Below are 18,507 nucleotides of genomic sequence, written 5' to 3' on the forward strand. Positions count from 1 at the left end.
ATAATAATGAGGATATCACAACTGTGGTGAAATACGTTTGGGTGATAAAAGAAAACAATAATTTGTCTGAAACTTCCTGGTAGATTAAAACTGTGTGCCGGACCGAGACTCTAACTCGGGACCTTTGCCTTTCGCGGGCAAGGCAAAGGCAAAGGTCCCGAGTTCGAGTCTCGGTCCGGCACACAGTTTTAATCTGCCAGGAAGTTTCATATCAGCGCACACTCTGCTGCAGAGTGAAAATCTCATTCTGGAATAATTTGTCTGCTTACAAAAAGGCGGACTCATCCCTAATTCATTGGAATTGAGCTCAGAACTCGAGCTTAATGATTCACAGAAATGTCTGATACAACATCACATGCAGTACTCCCGCCTAACAATGTTAGTTGTCAAAGTTCCCGCTAGGTGGCCTGCGAGAATGAACTATTCCAACAATCATCGTGGAGTCGTATAACGGGCAGAGCGTGCATTCAAGACTAAATATCACAAGCCACCACCTCACGTAATCAAAGGTGTACACGACGCACGTATGGTAACTGTTTCTTTTTTTCTTTGGATTGTGGACTGTAACAGGATTTACGGTCCTTTCTTTTTTGCCAAGTCATCTGTAGCTCGCATATCGTAAGTGGACACGCTTGGTCATTATCTGATGCCTCCATTACAACAGGATAAGGACACAGAATTTATTTTCCAGAATTATCACCTTGAAGTTGTCGCGTATCTCTACAAGAATGATTCGATTCGGAATGGACTTGGTGAAACAGTGTCCTGGTCACAAAGATCACCTGACGACGTTTGTTTGTCACTCCGCTTCCGGAAACGTCGACGTGCTGCGACAAAGGATAACACAAGCAGTTATCTCCATACATCAAGACTCGGTTCACAGGGTTTTGAGGAAAACTGATTATAGATAGGACATTTATTGAGTTACAAAAGGTAGTCATATTGAACACTTGTAATAAAACGTGAAGATATGTTGCAGTGAATGCTGCATCAAACATTTCTGTAAGTTATTTGCCTTCTTCACAACGAAAGGTTACTCTTGCATAACTAATTTATAAACACCCTATATTGAACATCACTCCGGTTGGAGTATAAATAACTCGAAAATTGAAAATATATAAAAAAAATGCTTTCCCCAGTGGATCTTGACCCCACGAGCTCCGGATTACGTTTTGTACTCTTTCTGCTCCGCCAGCCGCTTGCGGCGGGGTGGGGTCGGTCGTCTTCGTCCTCTCTCTGAATGATTGAAAGTCTACCTACCTCGATATTCCTTCCTTCTGACTTCCCTTCACTCTGTAGTAGCAGATACGTGCTAGGCAGTGTAAAGCAGCACTGATGAAACCAGTACCTAATACCTACCACACAGAGGCCACGTAGGTCGACTTGAAAGTCAGTTCCTGACAGTTCGTATTTAAAAAATCGGGCGTTCGGAGGATGCATTCTACTTGCAGAAAGCATTTAAAATTATATTGAATCTGCTTTTTAATCATATGGAAACACATGAAATTGCTATCAAGTTCGTATTTAGTATGGTAAACTGTATCATTCAAAGTTCACTGTCTGTACAACATAGTTTCACTCGAAAAACAGACAGAATTTTTGCAAGTCGGACCCCGCTAATTTTCACGATCTAACAGTCACAGACCCACCACTCTTCGCGAATGAAACATTCGGTCGTTTCAGGGGTCTTCTTGGAAAGGAGTGCTCGCCAAAGTACTCCGTACAGAGCACGAAATATGTCACGCGGAAATGTTAATACGAGCAGAAAGTTCACACGCTCATAAATCTACAACTATTTAATTTAGAAAAACCAAACTTTCATTAAAATATTCGTAACTCCAGTCGCTTCATTCACGCCACGTTCTAACTGAAATGAACTCACTAGTTCTTTATCTTACAGACTAATTTTATGGAGCTGTCTAACATGGTATCCGTAGGCTGGTTAGCAAGCGACTATCTCGAACTATTCTATTCACTGCCGAGTCCACTATATTCGAGGGGGAACAGCTTAGTTCTGATTGGTTGTTGATCTAAACGACCAATCACAATGTTCCTTCCAGTTCATTCTCGCGACAAAACTTGCCTTATCCAATCACTAATCTGATAGGAATTAATGTCAGTAAACTTCAATTTCTAGTATATTGTTTAACCAAAATAAGCGCAGTGCAAAATATTCTCCAAATTGATAAATAAACTTATTCCGCCTCTAACTTTCATTCTGGCTGTTTTTATACAAAAGCATGCTCACACCGACATACGTCATCTGAATCGTGGTTGCAGAATAACTTTCCCATGGTTCATTTGTACAAGGTTTTACATAAAATGACATACGAGGGCTATCCACAAAGTACATTACGTTTTGGAATTAAAAATAAATAAAGTAATGGAAATTTTTTAAATTATATACAGATCACAGCCACACTTAAATACTACTTTTCTACATAGTTGCCATTTAAGTTAAGGCACTTACTGTAGCGATGGACGAGCTTGGAAATTCCTTCGTCTTAAAATTCGGCCGCCTGTGCCTTCAACCACGTGGTTACCTCTTCTTGAAGCTGTGCGTCGTCATCAAAACGCTGCATAGCCAACCACTTCTTCATTGCTGGGAATAAGTGGAAGTCGCTCGGTGCCAGGTCGGGACTGTACGGCGGATGAGGAAACAACTCCCGCTTAAAAATGGTTCAAATGGCTCTGAGCACTATGCGACTTAACTTCTGAGGTCATCAGTCACCTAGAACTTAGAACTAATTAAACCTAACTAACCTAAGGACATCACACACATCCATGCCAGAGGCAGGATTCGAACCTGCGACCGTAGCGGTCGCTCGGCTCCAGACTGTAGCGCCTAGAACCGCACTCCCACTTAAAAGATTCGAGAACTTCACGAGTGGCATTTGCCGTGTGGGCCCGGGCGTTGTTGTGAATCAGCAAGATCTTTGAGCCCAACTTTCCCCTGCGCTTGTTTTGTATTGCTCTTCTGAGGTTGTGCCGAGTTTGGCAATACCTTTGAGAGTTTATTGTAGTGCCTCTTTCCAGGAAATCCACAAAAATCACTCCTTTTCTGTCCCAAAAGAGGTAACCACGTGGTTGAAGGCGCAGGCGGCCGAATTTTACGACGAAGGAATTTCCAAGCTCGTCCATCGCTACGATAAGTGCCTTAACTTAAATGGCAACTATGTAGAAAAGTAGTATTTAAGTGTGGCTTTCATCTGTATATAATAAAAAAAATTTCCAATAATTTATTTATTTTTAATTCCAAAACGTAATGTACTTTGTGGATAGCCCTCGTATTAAGTTTTAACGTATGTTCCACACACATTCTCTCAATCATTCTCGTGCAGTCACACAGAAAAATAATAAGCCAATAATAATTTTGGGCGATTTTTGTATTACATAAGGTGAAGCAACTAAAGTTTTGCAAAGAAAATTGTAATTAATTGATTTTATGCACTGGTAACTTTGGTATGACTTCGGATCATAATGAAAGTCAATATGTTATTGTTCCTAAGTGGGTTTTAAAATATAAGCGTCGGTTTTAGGACTTTTAGGTAATTATCATTATCTCCGGAACTGTAATAAATAAAAATCTGAAATTTTGACAGCATCATTCCATTAATAACAAAAGGCTGTCTACCAAATTTGAACAAAATCGAATAATAACTAATATGGATTATTTAGATTCGTAGAGATTATGAAATTTCGTATGGACTGAATTTTACTCTATGCTGTTCTCACGACAGGCAGCGTCAGCTGCGCTGTAAGCAAAGTGGAAAGAAAAGAAAAAAAAAAAAAAAAACGTAGCCATTCTGCAGCGTACCAAACGGCCTTACTGCAACGAATGTCATCTCGTAATAACTTGCTGAGTTACATGTTGCCCGGTAACTAGGCTAACATACTGTAAATGGTTCATGACCCGCCCAATCCACGCCAAGGATGCTATTTTTTTCTAAACGCTTGCCCATCCGGAGTCCCATTTCCGCCACTTTCATTTCTGGCCGTGTCCTGCATATACCGTCAATGTAGAAGAAATCGGCTGCGACGAGTGGGTGCTGCCCCGTTGTAAGTGCGGGAATCTATACTTTTGCTCTTAAAGTACATATAACAAAGGTAAAGAAAGACATAGAAAATGTGAACGATGGCAATAGAGCCAACAAATTACATCATACATTAAACAAATGGTTCGCGTGTGTTTCTCTTTCGTAACAGGTTTTCAGAAGTGTAAATTTGAATCACGTTGTACCACACTTAGCAAAGGACCAATGAAGATTTGTGGCCAGTAAATGCCGAAAGCGCCAAGCCTGAGTGAAGAACGACACAAACACCGCTGTGCAGAACTCATAAACGCCCGTAGCCATAAAAGAGGGCTTCTGGCTAGCGACTCATTCCGTGAAATGTCGAGTGCTGCGCTGCCTTGCAGCACGGCTAGAAAAGCGGTGCTGGCAACAACAGTTATCAAAAAAATTGTCGTTTTATTATGGGCTATCACCACTGCAACGGCCTAAAAAAAGCGTTTTCTTCACAGTTTTCTTGAGCGGAAGGAAAGATGATAGAGAAATAATACTTGAGGCAGATACTGAGCACATATTTAAGTACAACATCAAAAAAAGTTTTGCATCACCCAGATTCCCAGAGCTCCTGAAGATAGACGTTGACTGTGGATATTGTATCACAGACACAGTCCCTTTGACTGTTCAGAGATGTCACTAAACCCGACCAAAGAAGTAAACAAGAATACATGAGCAACGCCTATTAGACGGAGGGGGTCCGACAGCCGATCATTTCGTCATTCCACCAGGAGGGAGGTACACGGATCGTGTTGTCTGTAGTTCAGCCATGCCTAGACGATCAATACCGCGGTTGGATCGCGCTCGCATTGTTACTTTGTGCAAGGAAGGGATCACAACAGGGGAAGTGTCCAGGCGTCTCAGAGTGATCCAAAGCGATGTTGTTCGGACATAGAGGAGATACAGAGAGACAGAAACTGTCCATGACATTCCTCACTCAGGCCGCTCAAGGGCTACTACTGCAGTGAATGACCTACGGATTATGGCTCGGAGGAACCGTGACAGCAACCCCACCATGTTGAATAATGGTTTAGTACATTCACAGGTCGTCGTGTTACGACTCAAACTGTGCACAATAGGCTGCATGATGCGCAACTTTACTCCCGACGTCCATGGCGAGGTCCATCTTTGCAACCACGACACCATGAAGCGCGGAACATGATGGGCCCAACAACATTCCAAACGGACCGCTCAGGATTGGCATCACGTTCTCTTCACCGATGAGTTCCATATATGCCTTCAACCAGACAATCGTCGGAGACGTGTTTGGAGGCAAAGCAGTCAGGCTGAACGCCTTAGACACACTGTCCAGCAAGTGCAGCAAGGTGGAGGTTTCCTGATGTTTTGGGGTGGCATTATGTGCGGCCGACGTTCGCCGCTGGTGGTCATGGAAGGCGCCGTAACTTCTGTACGATACGTGAATGCCATCCTCCGACAGATAGTGCAACCATATCGGCAGCATATTGGTGAGGTATTCGTCTTCATGGTCGACAATTCTCGCCCGAATCGTGCACATATTGCGAATGACTTCCTTCAGGATAACGACATTCCGGCTGGTGAGGCCGTGCGGTTCTAGGCGCTTCAGTCTGGAACCGCGTGACCGCTACTGTCGCAGGTTCGAATCCTGCCTCGGGCATGGGTGTGTGTGATGTCCTTAGGTTAGTTAGGTTTAAGTAGTTCTAAGTTCTAGGGGACTGATGGCCACAGATGTTAAGTCCCATAGTGTTCAGAGCCATTTCAACCATTTGATAACGACATGGTGCGCCTAGAGTGACCATCATGTTCTCCAGACATGAACCTATCGAACATGCCTGGCACAGATGGGAAAGGGCTATTTATGGACGGCGTGATCCACCAGCCACTATGAGGGATCTACGCCGAATCGCTGTTGAGGAGTGGGACAATCTAGACCAACAGTGCCTTGATGAACTTGTGAATAGTATGCCACTACGAATACAGGCATGTATTAATGCAAGAGAACATGCTACTGGGTATTAGAGGTACCGATGTGTACAGCAATGTGGACCACCACCTCTGAAGGTCTCGCTGTATGGTGGTACAACATGCAATGTGTGGTTTTCGTGAGCAATAGAAAGCGTGGAAATGATGTTTATGTTGATCTCTATTCCAGTTTTCTTTACAGATTCCGGAACTCTCAGAACCGAGGTGATGCAAAACTTTTTTTGATGTGCGTTACAAATCATTTTAGTCGGAAAATATTACAAACTGGCGACACAGCTGCAATTTTCACGAGGCATGTTGAATTTGAGGCCATCTGCGGCACTCACTATAATTGGTGTTAGTTTGAATCCGGAGGAAAAAACGAATCTCCGTCATCTATATGAGTGTACGCAGTGAACCACGTAGCGGAATTTAGAAACGCTGATTTCTGTGTAACTGGCAAGTATTTGAATAAAGTCGTTGGATTTCCACGAAACGACGATAGTCATTCGTTAATAAATTTTGATTAAATTAACTAACCGAAAATCGCCAACGTGGTTCACTTTGAACTGTTAAAGTTTCAAATAAAAAGATGGAAAATTATTGGGGTTACACGGCGAGCCGTTTTCAAAAATCATTTACCGAGAAATATGCATTTGAAATTTTGAAATGTGTTATAAACAAATGAGATAATTATACGTTTAGAAAACTCTTGACATTAATCTGCTATCCCAGGACTGTCCTGTCGTACTGCTGTCGTCGCGATCGAAATCATATCCACTAGTTTATCGAACAAGGATTGAAATATCGGTTGTGGCAATTCCACGATCGCACAAAACTTTGCAATTCCGTTAAGACCTACTCCAAGTAGAAGCATTGTTAGGACGACTCGACAGTCGATTTTATATCCGTTCCGTATAAACTTCCTACTTGGTACAAGAACTTTTGGACATTTTGGACAAGCAATAATGATTGTGAAGCCAAAGCCTCGAGGACTCCGTTCTTGTAACGTGATGTCTGCATTGAAAGCTTTACAATTCACGTGTTAAGAAATAACGGAGAAAATGGTAAGAAAATTTATAATGCTATAGCTTAATCCATAATTCACATCAAAATGCTCGTCACTGTCTTCCAATTTCTTAGCAGACGCACTGACTTCTTCCGAACTGCTCTCGGCGTCAGACCTATACTTCGAACGGTTTGATGTCATACTGCTTCGATGATTCATTGGATGCAATATTTTCGTATCTATTCTGACCGAGTACATTTTCTTATGACTCATTATTACTTGAAAAACAAAACTGTATACTGTAAGATCACAAATAATTAATCTATTAGCGGGCAATACTGCCTATAACAGTCTAGACTCGAAGTGAAAGATTTGTCTTTTTCGTACACGTACTGACGCTTACTGCAGCCAAGTTAACGTATTATTGTTCTGAAATCTTCTACTTCCATTAGCACTACATCTCAGTATGGAACTTGGCCTCCTCGATAATTTTCTCCCATTCTTCTCTGGACTTTGCTGTAGACCTACAGCTGTAGCAGCCAACTCAGGCAGCGTCTTCTCCATCCTCGTAATTCCTTTGTTTTGAAATGCTTCTAACTATACGCAGACACTAGAGGGTGTATCGAGTTGGTGCAGGTGGGCCGTTTCGGGTTGTTAGAGGGGCTAGAGTAGCTAGAAATTGCATAGGATAAATTTTTTCCGGCCTTAGAGTTTTTGCTCATATTATAGAATAAGGTTCAAAACATCTTTTAAGCCAATTAAATTTCTTTTTTTTTTTTGGAAATTCTACAATGGTGCTACGCCTTAAAATGAGAAGGGCGGCCCTCTACATGACAGCCGGCCGGCACGGCCAGTGGGCAGCGGCTGGTTGGCAACTAACTACTCAGCCGGTGTGGCGCTCGCAGCGGGCAGACGGCTTGACGCCCTCCAAGGCTTCTCCACGCGTCTCTTCTCTTCTCTCCTCTCCTCCTCCTCCTCCTGCTCCTCCTCCTCCTCCTCCTGTAGCGGCCCTCGCTCGCCGTCTTCTTGTAGCTCTCCTCGACCGACCAGTCTTGTCTCTCCTACATGCTCATCTACAGCAACCGTGACTTTCTATTTTGTTCGCCTTGAGCCTACTTTTTTTATTCTTTTCCTTGCCTCTCAATGTCCAGTGCAAGAGACTCTCCCCCTCATATTCAACAAAATGCGCTTTATCCTTGTTTTTCCCATGACGCGCCTTCCCTAGCGCGTTAAAATGCTTGTACATTCCGCAGCCGTCTGTCGTGTCGAGTAAAGCTGCCAATGATTTCTACTGTGGGGTGCTTAGAATGACAGCCTCCATTACCATTCGCAAATGAAAGGAAAATTTTGTTACCGAATAACTTATAGCGGTGCTCCCACCATTACACGTTTATATAAACCAAAGAAATAAGGCTCAAATCAAACAATGGAAAATCCAGGGTGGAATGTAACAAGAAATAAGGCTGTTCAACAAATATTTATTTGTACGGGACAAGTCCCCTTATCGACATGTGGCCAATAAAGGGCCCTATTATTCCGTCAAAGGTGAATTTTAGAACTACATCTTGACACTATACACTGCATAAAATCTTCATTCCTTTAAACTGACGTGAAATGTGAAACACTGTGTTCTTTGTAATTCTCTTCCACAGGCACATTTATCTGATATGATTATCAACAGTATTTTTGTTTCTTTTTCCTTCTTCTCGGCTGCTCTGTAGTACAATCGATGTGGTTTCATCCCACTATTAACCAAATATTTTGTTGACCACACCTGTGAGATAGTGATTACCTTCGTAGACTTTTTGTACCGTGGGGTGTGGGTTTGGGGTGGAGAGAGTAGTCATCAGTTTGATGCAGCCTGGTACGACTCCACTCCTTTCCCAACCTCTCCATCTCAGAATAGCGCTTGCAGCAGACGTCCTCAGTTATTTGCTGCATGCATTCCACTCTCTTCCTTTCCCTACACAGTAGTTGCCATCCACAGCTCCCTCTAATTTTGTCGGAAATTATTCTCTGATGCCTGAACACTCATAAATGATCCAAATGGCTCTGAGCACTATGGGACTTAACTTCTGAGGTCATCAGTCCCCTAGAACTTAGAACTACTTAAAACTAACTAACCTAAAGACATCACACACATCCATGCCCGAGGCAGGATTCGAACCTGCGACCGTAGCGGTCTCGCGGTTCCAGACTGTAGTGCCTAGAACCGCTCGGCCACTCTGGCCGGCCTAACACTCATACCTGTCCCTTCTTCTTGTCAGTGTCTTGCACGTATTCTTTTCCTCGTAATTCTTCACAGAATCTTCTCATTTCTCACCTTATTAGTCCATCTAATTTTGAACATCCTTGAGTAGCACCACATCCCAAACGCTTCGACTCTCTTCTGTTCCGGTTTTCCCACAACTCATGATTCACTTTCACACAACGTTGTGCCCCAAACGCACATTCTCAGCGTCTCTTTCCTTCAACGTCAGTGTCTGAGATAGTAGACATCTTCTGGCAAAGAATACCTCTTTGCCTGTGTCAGTCTGTTTCTTATGTCCTCCTTGCATTCTCCGTCATGCGTAATTTTGCTTCCAAGATAGCTGAATTCCTTTACTTTTACTCTGCAGTCCCAAATTATGATTATTAAGTTAATCGCTAAGCGGAGGTTGGCATAGGAGAGGAATTCTTCACGGTCGGCCTCAGAAGACTGATGATTAAAGAAAATAGATAGTAGGGGAAATTATATTTCCCTTCAATCTCCAGAACTGCGAAGAGTGTGTTGCGCTGAACATTGTCAAAAGTTTTCTCTAAAATCATAAATATTTAAAGCGTAAGTCTGCCTTTCTTTAAACTATCTTCTGAGATAAATCGTAAGTATGCCCACGTGTTCCTACCTGTTCACGGAGGTCAGCTTCTACCAGTTTCTCTATTCTCCTGTAAATACATTCTAAGATAAAAAACGACGCACCATGAAAGAATTATCGGAATGGGACGGAAATCCTCTTGTGCATGCAGTTATTCGGCTTGGCACTTAGCCGCGCGGCATTAGCCGAGCGGTCTTAGGCGCTGCAGTCATGGACTGTGCGGCTGGTCCCGGCGGAGGTTCGAGTCCTCCCTCGGGCATGAAATGAGGGCTTGCATATAAATCGAAAACCTTGAAACAGACTTAAAGCCACGTGGCATTTACTCCTTATCACTTTTGACGAATGCTGTATTTCGTATGCTAAACAACTATAATTCATATTGAGATAAGTTTACATCGCAGGAAACGTACATCAATTGTTTGTTTGAAAAAAAAAAAGATGTAAAAAAGGTATGGAATGAATAGTGGAGGTCTCAAAAATGAATTCACATAATTTCAAAATGCACACCAAATTCGAGAATGACTAACAACTATTTACAGTGATGAATAGCTTTGATGTGTACGTGATGAAAACATATTAACAGAATCTTCCGTCGGTTCTTGGTAGAATAACATTATAATAAATGAAAAGCACCAGTTTGCTTTTGATCTACAATATTACTTTTATTGCTAATCGGTTTTCGGCTTACAAGGCCATCTTCAGACAAAACCGGTTAGCAATAAAAGTAATATTGTAGAACAAAGGCAAACTGGTGCTTTTCATTTATTATTTCTGACTCACTTTGTTGTCAGCTACGACCAGTTGTATACTCAGTCATCATTTCTCAAGGCATCGAAGAACAGTTAAAAACAACCTTGGCATAAAACATAGAAGATTCGGAGAGCTCCTCAAAACGATATTCTTGAACCCAGGCAAGGTATCGGACATGGTATTGACACTACGTAGACTCCATTATTGTTTACTGTCATAGCATTGTCATAGGATTGTTTATTGTCATAGGATGTCTCCTCATATCTGAGTAACAGGATCTTGAGTCTGAAGCTGGAGTAAACTTGGATTTGTTAGCTGATCAGCAGCGTGACAGAGTTCAAATACAGCACTATCACTTGACCACAGCAAAATAAAAACGACACCATTTCACAAAGAGTTGCGAGGGACGGATATAAAGATTGATTATGGCATCTGAAGGCAAACTGATTCTGCACTTTGTTTAAGTTTTATTTTTCTGTTCTTCGTTCACACTACGATGTGTAGGTACTGCGAAGTCAGTTTGTATTCAGGTCCGACAAATTAATCTTTAAATTCATCCTTCACGTCCTTTTGTGAAACGTTCGCTTTTTTTCTTTTTCTGCAATGAACATGCAGACACCTTCAAGCTATGAAATTCATTGAGCTGAAATACGAACCATTATTTATCTATTTTTCATGTCCCGTTTCCACTTATTCGACTGTTGTTTTTTCAGTGTATGAGACAACACACAAATGTTTACGCCTTGCATTAAGTACCGTAGTCACAGGTGTTATCTGCCAAATGATGATAAAAGCGTTGTTAGATTATTGTTTTCATTTGAGTTTCCTGTGATGATATCCAACATTTTTCCCCGATAACCTTTATCATTCCACTTTCCTCCATGCTTTCGCGGTAATCGTCATATTTTTCGTCCCGTAAATTTTCATGTATTTCAGATATTCGATACACTGCTACGCTTCAACCAGAGACCAAGGTTGAGAAGTAATTTGCTGAATGTAGCGCTATTCGCAAGAACTGTAACAGAACTAGGCAAGATTCTCTCCAAGCCTGGAGTTAACGACACGTCCCCTTCAGAGGAAGACAGGGTGCGACGTTCTGCAGGTAGCAAAGGGTCGTATTCCAGAACTGGACCGTGTGAACTTGGTACTTTGTGCGAATAATGCCTTCTAGACCGAGTCAGCGATATTCAGTCTCAAGTGGACACGCAGCGTCGCGTTAGTGTGAAATAATTACACAAGCATCAGGAGTTTGTATACTTTGAGGTCATAGTGCTCCATACAAAGGTGAATTTTAAAATAACATCGTGACACGACATACAATAAAAAACTCAATGACAAAGCTCTTGTCGACACATGTCTTTATCAATTCACGAGTTTTAAAAACAGTGTCATAAGACCGTCCTCCTTCAGTAACCCTACTCACCAAGCTACATCCATATGACTTTTACTTGTTTCCAGAATCACAGTAAGTACCATCGTTGTGCACTGAGTAGAGCTATTGCAGTTAAACTTCAACAACGAATGGAGAAACTTAGTTGAACTACTTTGAACATGATTGTTGTCCGTAGCACCAAAGAAATGTTGTCTGATAACACATCTATCGCGAAGATGACTGAGCACTTTGCTTCCTCTAGTTTGGGGTAGATACCCAATACCATTCTCACTGAAGCAGCTGTTGCTGAGCTGAACGACGTTCCTGTAGTTTCAGTAATAAACAGTAATTTAGTTTAGTTTCTGTTTTTATAACGCACTTCCGCGAATAATTGAATTGTACATGTGTGCTTTACAGTGTGGACAGTTGTTTACTTACTCTAAGTTTTTTAAGTAAATTTTAGTTCATTATTCTTGTGTACGGCTGGTCCCGGCGGAGATTCGAGTCCTCCCTCGGGCATGGGTGTGTGTGTTTGTCCTTAGGATAATTTAGGTTAAGTAGTGTGTCCCACAAGATTAAAAAAATTAAAAATCTTGTGTAACCTGACTTTCTCGAGAAGTGTAGACTAGAAGTAGCATAGCAGCAGAACTTAGATCTTACTTAGAGTCTTTGGGGTTAGTGTAACATTATTTGTGATACAAAATAAAACTGATTAAAAATGAATAGAGGCTGTGGTGTGCGGATGCAGGAGGACTGGCTACTGTCCATAAACAGGGGGAAGCTGCGTTGGCCGCTGTCGACAGGCTTCGAGCTTCGGCCATGGGCTGCGGTGGCACTGGAGCACCTGAGACGAATGTTTCGGATCCTCTGGAGCCTGGGCTCCGTGATGCTTCAGCGCTTTCCGAAGCGCTCGCCTCTGCTGGTCGACATTTGCCCAATGGTGATTGGTAATCAGCGGAAGCGTCGCATGTCTCTAGGCTTGAGGTGAAATTTGGTACTGGCCACACGACTGACCATTACGCCTCAAAAACAAGTCTGAGGCCTTGCCCTCTGCTGGAAATCTATCAGAGCCAGCAAATGATGCCTCGCTTGTTGGGACTATACGAGTATCCGATCTTCCTCACAGGTCCGTACAAGTGCAAGGGATGGTATTGCATGTCGTTGGGAGCGGGTGATGGAGCCCCTCATGGAAATAGCGGGCACGTCCGGAAAGAAGCTTAGTGTCCACTTTGTTTGCCTGACAGTGAATGTCTCGGCCGAGACGTGGAGGAGGCTCTACCGACAGCGATTGAGCTCACTGGGTGCAACTGCCTGAATGTCGATACGAATAACGCCTGCCCTCTGGATTCAGAGATCATCCTCAGTTCCTACAGGCGGCTGGCAGACTTGGTGAAGAAAGTTATCCTCGTCCGCAGGGTGAAAGGAGAAAGCAAACCTATCGTTCTGCAGCACTGTTCCCGGAACCTATTGCGTTCCTCTGGTTTGAAGCAGAGCGGAAGGTCTAAAACAGTAGCTCAGACGACTCTGCAATGGTAGTGGACGCACATTTCTCAACGTCCGCTATCGGGTGGAGATATCTAAGACCCTCCTTAATAGGTGAAGCGTGCACAACACACAGGCAGTGGCTACCACGTTAGCGGAGTACGTGCGGCATGCACATGTGGTTTTTCTTAGGAGTGATAAATCTCTCCATAAGCCCTATAAGATGCGTTATGAGCCCAAACATGATAGCTATTGTCATAGCATATCGGAGAAATAAAATATTAAAAAAGGATTAGTTACCTGTAGGAGCGTCTATACAAAGGTACCGGAATTAGTCAAATGGTCAAATGTGTATGAAATCTTACGGGACTTAACTGCTAAGGTCATCAGTACCTAAGCTTACACACTACTTAACCTAAATTATCCTAAGGACAAACACACACACCCATGCCCGAGGGAGGACTCGAACCTCCGCCGGGACCAGCCACACAGTCCATGACTGCAGCGCCTTAGACCCTTTTTTTTCATTTTGTTCGTTATGGTTCGTTGTATTTCGTCGTAGCGAACGTCACATAACATCCGTCGAAGCTCGTTATTGATCTTTTCACTCAGTTTTTTTATTACAGAGGGCAGTCAGCTCTCTGACCGAACACGATGACCTACTGTGCCGGCACCGCTCGGCTAATCACGCACGGTGGGAATTAGTCCCGCATACAAATAGTGACAATGCTCACACAGTACTAGGAATAGGAAGATGGCTGAAATGAAACGTCAGTAGAAATGAAATTCTGAACTCCGGCCGGAACGTATGTCGAAAAGAAAGGTCTTATGCAATAAAAAATATGATAATGTCTAGTGAGATTAATACAAACTCAGAATGCGAAATAATGTGGGTGATGGTAAGTGATAAAGGTGGGTCGCAAATGATCATCGAATGCTTCTGTAGGTCCTCTGCCTGAGCAGCAGCAGTAGCGGAACATCTATGGGGAATTTGGAGATTTTTTTGTGTAAATCTCCTGGTCATATTACAGTTTTAGTTAGAAATATTAACTTATCAGCTATAGACTGGGAGACTCAAGTGAGTAGGACGAGTAGTAGGGACAGACAATCGTGTGGAATTGCACTAAGTGCCTTATCCGAAAATAACTTTGAGCCGTCAGTCAGAGAACCGACTCGTGAAGATAACGGCTTAGGCCTGTTGCTGTCAAACAGTACCGAACTTCTAAAATCCGAGTAGAACAGGAAATGAGTGCTCATAAGGCCGTTATTGCTTCAATGAATATAGTTTTGAATAGGGATACAAAGAAAGGAAGGAAGATGTTTCTGTTCAGGAACAGTGATGCGAATCAGATTTCAGTTTATCTGACAGGCCAACACAAAGTTTCACCTCCATAACTGACAACGTTTAGCATCAATGGACAAAGTTCAAAAGCACCGTACAGTATGCTTTAGACAAGTATACACCGAGCAAAATTCTAAGTGATAGAAAAGACGTACCGTGGTTCTACAACCCTGTTAGAAAGCTGCTGCGAAAACATATAGAACTTCACAGCAAATTTAAACGTAATCAAAGCATCACAAATAAACGAAAACCAAACGAAACCAAAATTAGCGTAACGAGGGCCCAAGCGCGAAGCGTTCAACGAACGACTTGACAGAAAATCCCGAAAAGTTTTGGTCTTACGTAGGATCAGTAAACGGATCGAAGCGATTGGTCCAGACACGCTGTGACCATAATGACACTGAAACAGACGATGACATAAAAAAGGCCGAAATACTAAACGTCTTTTCCAAAACTGTTTCTCAGATGAAAATCACACTGCAGTTCTTACCCTAAATCGTCGCAAGAATGACAAAATGACATATATCGAAACAAGTGGTCAAGGAACAGAAAGGCAACTGAAATCGATCATCAGAGGAAAGGCTACTGAACCTGACGGGATACCAATTCGATTCCACATATAGTAAGCGGAAGAACTACCCCTCTTCTAGCAGCAGTGTACCCTAAGCGTTCATAGTATCTGAAAAGAAAGCACAGGTCATTCCCGTTTTCAAGAAGGGCCGTTTAACAGACGCCCAAAACTATAGGCCCTTGTGTCTGATGTCGGTCTGTTGTAGAATTTCGGAAATTGTTTTATATCCGCGAATCATGACATTTCTGGAGACTGAAAATCTCCTCTGTAGCAATCAAAATGGGTTCCGAAAACAACGATCATGTAGAACCCAGCTCGCTCTGTTCGGCGATGGGGCCTAGAAAGCAGTAGATATCTGCACCCGGGTAGGTGCTGTGATCTTGACTTCTGGAAGGTGTTCAGTACAGTCCCGCACTGCCACCTAATGAATAAAATACGAGCATACGGAATATCAGACTTGCTGTGTGACTACATCGAAGAGTTTCTGGCAAACAGAACACAGTATGTCATTCTCTGCTCAGAGAAGTCTTCCGAATTAAAGTAACATAGGCCGTGCCCCAAGGGAGCGTTATAGGACAGTTCCTTTTCACAATATATGTTAATGGCCTAGGAGATAACGTCGGACGGTGCTTCGCGCGGATGACGCGCTGTTGTATACAGAGAAGTCGCAACCCTGAAAAATTGTACCGAAATGCAGGAAGACCTGTAAGGGATCGATGTCTGGTGCAGAGAATGGCAATTGACCCTCAACACAAGCAACTGTATCGTATTACCAATATATAGACAGAAAGATCCTTTACTATACGATTACGTAATTGCAGAACAATCTGAAAGCAGTTACTTCCATAAAATATCTAGGAGTATATTTATGGATCTACTTAAAGTCGAACAACTACATAAAGTTAATCGCGTGTAAGACACATGCCAGACGGAGAAACATTGGAAAAATCGTCAGGAAATATAGTCCATTAACACAGGCGATAGCTTATAAAACACTCGTTGGAGCAATATTTAAATATCGCTGGTCAGACTGGTATCCGTAGCAGATAGGATTGATAGAGGAAATAGAGAAGATAGATGCTCAGCCAACTCCAGCGGCAGACGCTGCAAAAGAGGCGTTCTGCATCACGGTGTGGTCTACCGTTAAAGTTCCGAGAGCATACTGTCCTGGAGGGTTCACCCTTTTTACTGCTTCCTTCTACGTATACAATGGAGGCAAACTTAGAGATATTGCAGTGCACACGGTGGCTTACCAGCAATCGTTCTTCGCGCGAACCACACTCGATTGGAATAGGAAAAGGGGGAAGTTACACTGGTACTCAAAATGCCGTCCGCCACACATCGAAACGTGGCTTGAAGGTTATAGACGTAAACGTAAGCGCATATCGTTTCTCTCACATCATAGAATTCCTTGACTTACACATTTTGTAAGAATATTCTTTTGCCTTCTTCGTCGACACGGTCACTCCTTTCTCGTCCTCTACGACAATAAATTAAATGATTTTAAAAATAAGTCGATTGTTGATGATTGCGAAGACATTTTCCGCAGTCAGCTAGCGTTTTCGCACAGCAGAGGGACAAGCGGAGCACTGCGGTACTTAGCCATATAATCAGGTTAGTTAGCCTTGGGATCGAGACCTCAGTTGGCTTTGCCGATTAGTATGAACACGACGTAGTATATTTTTTTCCAGTTTATACGTGGAGTTCCGGCACTGGTGTGAATAGAGCCTGCAGACGGAATCCCTTTCCAGATTTATCGCCCGTTCGACGTCAGAACAACGAGTGCCCCCCTGGTGCTAACGAACAAGCACACACACACACACACACACACACACACACACACACACATATGCACGCGCACAGGCGCACAAACACACACATACTCACAGGTACATGGAATGAGGTGGGGAGGGGGGGTTGCGGGGTGGTGGTTTAGAGGAAGAGCGCTATTTACTGTGTGTGTCGGCCGTGAGATAAGCGGCGCTGGGACGTGCGCCGAATCGGCGATGCGATTTGCGTAGCGGCGCGCGGTGCTTTCTTTTTGGGGCCCAGCTAGGCGGCAGCGGCAGCGGCTGAGCCGGCCCCAGGCCCCACCTGCAGCGCCGCGGCTGCGGCTGCGGCTGCACTGGGGTCAACGCCTGGCGACCCCGGGATCCGCTAGTGGCCGCGTCGACACCTGCGCCGCCCAAGGCGTCCGCACACACGCCGACGTAATTGGAGTCTCCCACCGTACGACGCGCCTTCAAATATGACCTCATCTTCCTCGCTATGTGATCCTACGAGGCTAACTACCCAACCGGCCTAACTACCGAATGTGTTTTCGTGGGGTTTCCATTGCCCATGCCCCATAGCGAGCTTTGTCGCCATATTAGACTTGCGGGCATGTATGCCCATACATGTTGTAAACATGTAGTACTTGTTATATATTGAGCGCCAAAGAAACTGCTATACACATGCGTGTTCAAATACAGAGATATGTAAACAGGCAGAATATGGCGCTGCGGTCGACAACACCTCTATAAGGCAACAAGTGTCTGGCGCATTGTTAGACCGGTTACTGCTGCTTGTACTAATAATCACAAGAATTTAGAATTTTGTAACTTCATTTACACTTTACCAAAAACTCTACGCCCTCTGTGGCATCTGAATGTATCACTTCGTTACGTACCACCAGCCTCGTTGCCAGGAGTCACTGAATCGTAACGACAATGGAATTTGAATGGTATGCGAATGCACAATACTCATCGTTACATTGCCTTTAAACACTCTAGATTAACAATCTTTCTGTCGTGTCTTTCAAATGCAAGAGAGGCGACGTATCCATCATCGGAACCGAGCGAGATGGCGCAGTGGTTAGCACACTGGACTCGCATTCGGGAGGACGACGGTTCAATCCCGTCTCTGGCCATCCTGATTTAGGTTTTCCGTGATTTCCCTAAATCGTTTCAGGCGAATGCCGAAATGGTTCCTTTGAAATGGCACGGCCGATTTCCTTCCTAAACCTTCCCTAACCCGAGCTTGCGCTCCGTCTCTAATGACCTCGTTGTCGACGGGACGTTAAACACTAACCACCACCACTCCTTCATCGGACCTCACTTTTCGAGGCCACATTAATGATCCT

General features: G+C 43.5%; 1 non-coding gene across 1 annotated transcript; it reads left to right on the forward strand.

Moving 5' to 3' along the window:
- The first annotated feature begins 18,221 nt into the window (after positions 1-18,221).
- Positions 18,222-18,294, forward strand: Trnaa-cgc. The gene has a single exon. It is a non-coding gene; the product is annotated as a tRNA-Ala (tRNA).
- The last annotated feature ends 213 nt before the right edge of the window (positions 18,295-18,507 follow it).

Source organism: Schistocerca americana, chromosome 6 (assembly GCF_021461395.2).
Source record: "Schistocerca americana isolate TAMUIC-IGC-003095 chromosome 6, iqSchAmer2.1, whole genome shotgun sequence".
NCBI lineage: Eukaryota > Metazoa > Arthropoda > Insecta > Orthoptera > Acrididae > Schistocerca > Schistocerca americana.